The sequence below is a fragment of the Motacilla alba genome, chromosome 6 (genome assembly GCF_015832195.1).
Source record: "Motacilla alba alba isolate MOTALB_02 chromosome 6, Motacilla_alba_V1.0_pri, whole genome shotgun sequence".
NCBI lineage: Eukaryota > Metazoa > Chordata > Aves > Passeriformes > Motacillidae > Motacilla > Motacilla alba.
In genome coordinates this window covers 313,567-320,842 of record NC_052021.1, presented here as the reverse complement: position 1 = coordinate 320,842, position 7,276 = coordinate 313,567, and the positions used below count along the sequence as shown (strand labels likewise).

At 45.3% G+C, this 7,276-nt stretch overlaps 1 long non-coding RNA gene across 1 annotated transcript; it reads right to left on the bottom strand.

Moving 5' to 3' along the window:
* Positions 1 to 1,094: 1,094 nt before the first annotated feature.
* LOC119702334 lies at positions 1,095 to 6,638 on the bottom strand. The gene is made up of 3 exons (XR_005257333.1): positions 6,156 to 6,638; positions 4,354 to 4,437; positions 1,095 to 1,277 (listed from the first exon to the last, which is right to left on the bottom strand). It is a non-coding gene; the product is annotated as an uncharacterized LOC119702334 (long non-coding RNA).
* Between the last annotated feature and the right edge of the window lie 638 nt (positions 6,639 to 7,276).

Here is a 7,276-nt window from a genome sequence, read left to right as displayed (position 1 = left end):
GTATTTGAGAAAGGAGAGAAGATCATCCAGATGCTGCTGGAAGCCAGCTTTACCACCAAGAAGAGCAAAGTCAAAGTACGTGCCTGAGAGACTCAGTTCCTGGGGGTAAAGTGGCAAGATGGATGGTGTCAGATTCCCACTGAGGTCATCAATAAAATCACCGCAATGTCTCCACCAACCAGCAAGAAGGAAACACAAGCTTTCCTTGGCGCTATAGGTTTTTGGAGAATGCACATCCCTGAGTACAGCCAGATGGTGAGCCCTCTCTACCTGGTTACCCACAAGAAGAGTGATTTCCAGTTGGGCCCTGAACAGCAACAAGCCTTTGCCCAGATCAAGCAGATCCCTCATATGGTAGCCCTTGGCCCAGTCAGGACGGGACCAGAGGTGAAGAATGTGCTTTACACTGCAGCTGGGAACAATGGCTTGTCCTGGGGCCTGTGGCAGAAGTTGCCTGAGGAGACTCGAGGCAAACCACTGGGATTCTGGAGCTGAAGTTACAGAGGGTCTGAAGCCAACTAGACTCCCACAGAGAAGGAAATCTTGGCCACCTATGAAGGAGTTCAAGCTGCCTCGGAGGTGATTGGCACTGAAGAACAACTCCTCTTGGCACCCTGGGCATCAGTGCTTGGGTGGATGTTTAAAGGAAAGGTGCCCCCTACCCACCACACCACTGATATCACATGGAGCAAATGGATTGCCCTCATCACACAGCATGCCCAAATTGGAAACCTGAATTGCCATGGGATTTTTGAAATAATTACAAACTGGCCGGAAGGTGAAAACTTTGTTCTCATTGATGAAGAGGAGCAGGAACAAATGACAAGGGCTGAAGAAGCTCTACCATATAACCAACTGCCAGCAGAAGAAACACAATATGCTTTTTTCACTGACAGTTCCTGTTACATCGTAGGAATGAAATGGAAGTGGAAAGGAGCTGTATGGAGCCCCATACAACAGGCTGCACAAGGTACTGAAGGAGGTGAATCAAGTCAACTTGCTGAACTCAAAGCCATTCAGTTGGCCCTGGACATTGCTGAAAGAAAGAAGTGGCCAAAGCTAAACCTTTATACCGATTTGTGGATGGTAGCCAATGCTCTGTGGGCTGGAAAGGGGGAAAAAGGCCAACTGGCAGCGTGGGGGAAAACCAGTCTGGGCTGCTGATGAGTGGAAAGACATTGCCACTTGGGTAGAGAAGCTACCTGAAAACGTAGATGCCCATGTCCCCAGGAGTCTGGCTAATGAGGAGCATCAAAACAACGAGCAGGTAGATCAGGCTGCAAAGATAGAGGTGTCAAAGTTAGATGCAGATTGGCAACACAAGAGAGAGTTATTCCGAGCTCAATGGGTCCATACTGCCTCCAGTCATCAGGGCAGAGATGCTACCTATAAGTGGGCACAAGGCTGAGGGGTGGATTTAACTATGGACAGTATTTCTCAGGTCATCCATCACTGTGAGACGTGTGCGGCCATCAAACAGGCCAAGCGGGTGAAGCCCCTATGGTATGGTGGGCAGTGGTCCAAATATATGGGGATGTGGCACTCACATTTGCTAGAAAAATCCCTTCGCCCAGGATTTTTCTCCTGGGAAACTGAGAAGCCTCAGAAAAAAAGGAAAACAATAATTATTTGATTTGCTTCTCCTGAGTTTTGCTCCTCTGGAATGTGTTTGGAGATTGTTTACCAACAGGTATTGGTTTCTGCTGTGAATTGTTTTCACTCTTTGGCCAATCAGGGCCAAGCTGTGTTGGGACTCTGGAGAGAGAGTCACAAGTTTTCATTATTATCTTTCAGCCTTCTGTAAGTATCCTTTCTGTATTCTTTAGTATAGTTTAGTATAGCATTCTTTAATATAATGTAGTATCATAAAATAATAAATTAGCCTTCTGAGAGCATGAAGTCAGATTCATTATTCCTTCCTGCCATGGGGCACCCTGCAAGTACAATATGGGGAGGTCCAAATATATGGCCTCCCCATATTGTATGGGGAGGCCTGGTAGACTGACTACATCACACTGCTCTAGATATGCCAAGGTAAGCACTATGTGCTGACCATGGTGGAAGCCACCACTAGATGGCTGGAGACCTACCCTGTGGGTCATGCCACTGCCTGGAACACCATCTTGGGCCTTGAAAATAGTAGCATCTGGTCTTCATCACTCTTCTCTTTTTCTCCGTTCAAACTTCTCATGGATCACCTACTTCAATATCTGCTTACTTTAACATGGACACCTTTACTCCATATCTACAATCTGAACACTTTCATCTCCCCATACCTTCATGTGTTATAGGGAAAAGAGTCTGATGTATCAATTACATCCTTCTCCATAGGTTTACAAGAGGATTTCAGCCTAAAACTAAAGGCATCTCCTCATTTCTCCCATCTGGGACTTGACTTCTTCACTGACTTTGGTGTTTTCGTATTGTTTCTTTATGTGTCTGCACTTTTGTCCTGTTCTCTCACTCGAGGGAGGATTGAAGCTCTGTAAGAGTTAATATCTCACCCAGGGCCTGCAGATGGTCACCTGACACCAGACCGGCTTGGTAGGTTGCCAGTCGGTGGGAGCCATGGCTGGATTGGGAGGGGGAGTGGCGAGGATATTAGCAGCCGGCATGCGAGGGCTGATGGCTTCACCTCTCCCTTGCCCAGTGGTTGGGGGCAAATTTCAATGGTGGTAGAATCTTGGCTGAGCTGACCCCAGCCCAGGGCTGCTCCTGGGATCCAGCAGACTCGGCTCGGCACCAGGCTGACGGCGGGGGCAGGGTTTAGTAGCAGCAAGGTTTTAGCCATGGCCCGGCCCGGCCCAGCCTGGCCCACATTCTCCCCTCCTCCTTACCAGGCAGCTGATGGGGGGGCCTGGCGGGCGCCCTGTGGCATGGGCCGCCACGCCCAGCCCCTGTTACCTCTTTGCCGACTGGAAAAGAGAAAATTCTTGGGGTTTTTTCATTTTTTTTACATGGGTGTTCACAGGGTGTATCAGGTTTCTCAGTGGTTTAACAGATTGTCAATTCTCAAAACTAATTACTGATTGGAGTTTTTTTGTCATACATGGAGGAGACTGCTAGCAGCTTCCCTTTGCATCACTTCCATGAGTGCCTCACATGCATCTGCTGCATTCCACAGTAGCAGATAACAAATTGTTTACACTTGAAGCTGAGGCCCTCTCAGGTTCTCAGGAGAAGAAAAATCCTAGCAAAGGGATTTTCATAAAATATCACAACCACATTTTTCAGCCTCTTCCAGAGTTTGTGTATAGAGGGCAAGAGCAGATTTATCCCCTTTTACAAGGCAGTCACTTGCAGTCTCTGCAGTGTTCCCTGTGAATATGTTTCTCCATCATCCTAACAGCAGAAAGGGCACTCCAATTTGTCTGGGGACAGATGGGAGCAGCTGTGAGTATTAGTGCTCCTAGAGAGCTGACAGTGTTGCTCTGACTCCACATCACAAGAGATATTGCAGGTAGACAGCAGGAGTTTCTGTATGTGTGCTACATGCAAAAGCATTAACCTTCTCTTTTTATCACTTGATTGAATTCAGTGACTCACAGAAAAACAGAGGAATTTACACATCCCCGTTTGTTCAGAGGCTGTCTTCTCTGAGCCACAACAAACACAGGGTAATGTCTGGGGGGTAACCTAGAGTGTAAAACAGGTTTTTTGTGAAGCTGTGTAACAACTTTGCATCCTCACCACAGCCAACACACTTGGCTAAAAAGTAGTTGAAGTAGTACAGCTGCTCAGATGCAGGAAAAGATGTAAGTAGTAGTACAGCAGTTCAGATGAAGGAAAAGATATAAGTAGGGGGGTGGCAGATTCTTTTGTTCAATTACTCTGAATTTAGCTCTATCCAGACTCTCTCAGTGTTCTTTTGGGCTAGAGAAAGGGAAGCTTCACATCTTCAAACCTTTCTGTTTGGTAGCACTATGATCTGACCAGTGCTTCCACATTCCTTAGCTACTCTCAAGCCCCAGAACAGTGCAGCAAAATACAGGACACTGGCAATGCAGATGTATCTAGCTGTCACACAATCCCATTTGTTCTCAACACTGCAAGAAAACTTTTGCCACACTGGGGTTCCACACCAACACTAGATTGAGGTTTGCTTTTCTACAGACAATTTATTTCACCACATGTTGCTTCTGTCGCCCTGTACAATATTAGCAATGTCTATAAACAATAATAAAGCAGCAAGACTGCACTGGGAGACAGACTCAGGACCCATGCAGTCATCCCTGAACTTTTCCCTACTGCATTACCAGCACTACAAAGCAGGTGACGGTCTGGGTCAGTCTTTCCTTCCTGCTAAAAAGCATAGCAGGACAATATTTAGGCATGTACAAATGGATTACAAACCTAAAGTAAAATGTTGCTGCTTACTTCTGTGGCTCCAGACAGTTCCAGCAGACATCTGCTAAAGCTCTTAGCAATTGCTCTATGCTGCAATAAATAGCCATGAGAAACAAAAATTAAATTTTACAGGGATAGCATCACGATGGACTGCCATGAAAGATCAAAAAATCAAAATATTAGGAAGTCGTACTACAAACCAAAACCAGGCAGCATGTCATTTTACATGATTAATAATGAGACTTGATATCAACATTGTGATCAAAGAGAAGACTTTTTTCAAGGCTTATAATACTTTGACATACAATTGTTTATAAATTTCTGTAGGATTCCACTCTGTACTATGCAATCTGCTGCAGAAAACATGATTTTTGTACTGTTTTACTTTTAGTATTGCCGAAACCTGTGTTCTGTCCATATGAAGATCAAAACAAAGGTAACATTTACAGAAATAAAAGAAGGATTGGTTTGTTGGCTGGATTTCAGTAAGTTACAAATAATTTCTGTTGTCCTAATCTTCTACCAAAAGATAAAGAAACTAATTAAGCATTAACGTAATGAAGAATTAATTGAGGAAGAAACTAAAACAACAAACCAACCCCCCACACCCTCTAATCCACCTGTCCGGCTTTGCAACGTGCTTGGTTGAGTTATGCAGTAAATCGTTCTGAATGAGTTCACTGATGTATTCTGGTCTTCAAAGACAATTATAGTTCTAAAGAAATACTTGTATAGACAGGCTTATTTTTAATTTCTCAAACAAAAACCAATCTGCCCAATCACAAGAGCAATATGCAGGATATAGAAGAGTTCAACATTTTTAGGTGAAAATCAGACCTTTTAACATAGATACTTACTTGTGTCTTTCACACTGCAGGTGTCTGCAGACATTGCTCTTTTCTGGTTATTCATTAAGTTATTAAAGCTGCCACTTGCAGTCAGTGCAAAGGAAGGTCTAAAAAAGGAGGCTAGTGCAAATACTGTGAAATACTGGTGTCCAGTTACTACTACCTGTGGCAGGTTTAGTGCTGGCCAATCACCAATGCACTCACTTCCTGCTGTGAGATAGGATCAAGGGAAAGGCAAAGCAGGCTCAAAACTTTAAAAGTGTATAAAGGAAAATTTATTAACAGCAACTAAAAGAAAGAGTAATAAGAATCAGAACAAAACCTTCACAACACTTCTCTTCCCCTCACAACCTTTTCTTTCCCACTGATAATGTAAAGACACCAAACCTAAAATTTCAGTCAGTTTACCACCTCTAGAATAATCTTTCTTCAGTTCACTTAGGGAGAGAAGTCCCTCTTGTTAATGTTATGCAGACTGCTCCACAAGAAAAAAACAGTTCTCTCCTGACTCTCTCACAAATAGCAGCTGCCCAGGGAAATTGGCAACTGTGAAGTCCCTCCCATTTTCTACAAGCTTTTCCCACAGCTGTGTTTATGGCCCATGTCAACTTAATGGGGTACTATGTTAAGGATGAGCGGTTCAAAGGCAAAAGTTCTCATTATCTAGCTCTAAAATGATCTTCATTTCTGGGAACGGAGATCTTCTCTTCCTGGGGACACAGGACCACTCTTCTCTCCTTCTTTGTTCAAATTTCTCATAGAATCACAGCTACTTTAACATCTGCTTTCTTTGGCATGAAAGCCTTTGCTTGATATCAAATTGAACCCTTCATCTCCCCATGGCTTTCATGTGTTACAGGAAAAAAGAAAAGTCTTTCTCTGTACCTATTACAAGAGGATTTCAGCCCCAAGATTAGGCCATCTCCTCATGACCCCATCTAGGACTTCTTTTTTACTGACCTTGGTGTCTTCATGTTGCTCCTTTACATGCTTGCATCTTGTTCCTTTCTCTCATTCAAGGGAGGTTTGAAGCACTGAAAGAGTTAACATCTCGCCCGGGGCATGCAGATGGTCACCCAGTGCTTGCGGCAGGAGCTGCGGCTGCGGCTGTGTCATGGGTGCTGCATGGCTGGTCTTTGGTTTTTGCTGCGTTCAATTCCAGTCACAGGACCACTCTGCACGGGCTGCAGGCTGCCTCTGGTCTCAGTCGCACGATCTAGTGCGGTGGCCGCGCTGGGGGAAGGGGACCTGGTGGCAAGATGGTAACAGCCGCGGCCCAGCCCTGTTTGGGCCAGGGCTCACAGCCCCCATGCCCCTGCCGGGCCGCTGCTGGGGCCCGGCCTGGCCGGGACAGGGTTTGGCAAGCTCCCTAGAGAGGGGCCTGGTCCCGTGACAGAGCCTGCTTGGCCCGGCCCAGCTGAGACAAGGGCAGGGCAGGGCCGGCCTTATTACTTGTTCCCAGGCAGGAAGAAAAAAAGAGGAAGTTCCCAGGTTTCTTTCATCTTTAACATGTGTTTTTCACAGGGGTGTATCCAGCTTTCCAGTGGCTGGAAGCCTTGCATCACTGCCCTAAATGTCTCCCATGCAAAACCATGACATACCTAGACAAACTAAGGAGCAAAGGATGGTTGTCCCTTCCACAGCTGAAACTTAAATACAACATTCTGGAAGCAGTTTTAAAATCTCAGTAACTGTTGGGACCCAGGACACCCCTCTGGGTGCCTGGATGGCCCGAGCCACTGGCAGGGGGTTCTGAGACCCTGGCATGTAGCCAAAGACATGTGGGGTTTTGATCTTAACCCATGGAGAAAATTACCAGCTCTGTACGAAGAATTACAAGTCACAAAAGTTTACATAGCACAATAGTAGTGATTACAGGGTGAAGGGAAAAATTTTAGGATTTTCTACATAGGGGTCTGAGGCTGCAAGATGGAGAAATCAGGGCATGCCTTATCTTTTTTCCTTCTTCTTCCTAGCCTCCATGATTTGGGCACTCTCAGATTGGTTTAGAATAGAATCTGACTGTCTAACATATATGATAGGTATTGGAACAGAATTGTAAATATAGTACATGTAGTTTT